The sequence below is a fragment of the Marmota marmota genome, unplaced genomic scaffold (genome assembly GCF_001458135.2).
Source record: "Marmota marmota marmota unplaced genomic scaffold, marMar, whole genome shotgun sequence".
Taxonomy (NCBI): domain Eukaryota; kingdom Metazoa; phylum Chordata; class Mammalia; order Rodentia; family Sciuridae; genus Marmota; species Marmota marmota.
Window position 1 is genome coordinate 12870963 of NW_026000242.1, and position 1399 is coordinate 12872361.

The 1399-nt window shown below is 42.2% G+C and overlaps 1 non-coding gene across 1 annotated transcript; it reads left to right on the forward strand.

Annotated features, from left to right (window-relative positions):
* The first annotated feature begins 237 nt into the window (after window positions 1–237).
* Window positions 238–344, forward strand: LOC125613981. Its single transcript, XR_007344628.1, has one exon. It is a non-coding gene; the product is annotated as a U6 spliceosomal RNA (small nuclear RNA).
* The last annotated feature ends 1055 nt before the right edge of the window (window positions 345–1399 follow it).

Genomic DNA, 1399 nt, shown 5'->3' on the forward strand with positions numbered 1-1399 from the left:
CACTGAATGCTGGGGCCTTTTTTTAAAAAAAAAAACAAAACATTTATTTTTTAGGTGTAGATGGACACAACACAATGCCTTTATTTGTATGTGGTGCTGAGGATGGAACTCGGGTCCCGCCCGTGCTAGGCGAGCGCTCTACTGCTGAGCCACAATCAATGCTGGGGCCTTGATCTTGGATTGCTCTGCCTTCAGACCTATAAGAAATACATTTCTGTTCTTAATAAATTGCCTGGAGTACTTGCTTCAGCAGCACATACACTAAAATTGGAACTATACAGAGAAGATCAGCATGGCCCCTGTGCAAGGATGACATGCAAATTCATGAAGTGTTCCATATTTTTGGATCCAACCTAGATGCCCTTCAGTAGATGAATGGATAAAGAAACTGTGGTATACAAGCACAATGGAATATTACTCAGCATTAAAAGAGAATAAAATCATAGCATTTGCAGGTAAATGAATGGAGTTGGAGAATATAATGCTAAGTAAAGTTAGCCAATCCCCCAAACTAAATGCTGAATGTTTTCTCTGATATAAGGATGCTGATTCATAATGGATATGGGTTGGGGGAGCATGGGAGGAATAGACAAACTTTAGATAAGGCAAAGGGGAGGGAGGGGAAGGGAGGGGGAATGAGGGTAGGAAAGACGGTGGAATGAGACAGACTTAAATACATGTATGAAAACATGAATGGTGTGACTCTATGTACAACCAGAGATATGAAAAATTGTGCTCTATTTGTGTAATATGAATTGAATTGCATTCCACTGTCATATATAACAAATTAGAATAAATGAAATTTAAAAAAAAATTAAAAATGCCTGGAGTAAGGTATTTTGTCATAGCAGCACAAATAAGACTATGACTGGATAAAGATGGAGGAGGGGGGAGAGGAGACATTGGCATGTTGGGCTTGTATTGAGAAGTTATTTCTTCTCTTTCCCTTGAGGGAGGAGTAAGATATACATCCTCTTCCCCAAGCCACTTGAGAGGAGACACTAAGAAAATTTCTGTAGAAATTAGAGGTGACTTTCATAAAAGGAGATTGGCATCTTGGTCCCCAGTAGGATGATTTGCTGATTTTCCATGTACCTCCCTGAGCAGAGGAAGGAGAATTGGGAGACAGTGTAATCAAGATAAAGGATGCAGGCATCTCCTGTGGGCTTATAGGCCACAGTGGAAGGTTGAGTCATTTACAAGAGTGCCTAACGGAGCTGGAGGCCTTGGTGGTGAGTTGTCTTGGTGCAGTGGGAAGTGCCCCTAGAGGTAGAAGCTGTGGGAAGTGGAGAGGCAGAATGGGAACGAGATGTCCTGAGTTAGGGACATGTATCCAGCCGAGGCCTGGGAGCCCTGAGGAGAACTCTCACGTGGACTCCTTGAAAAAAGCAGGTATTTG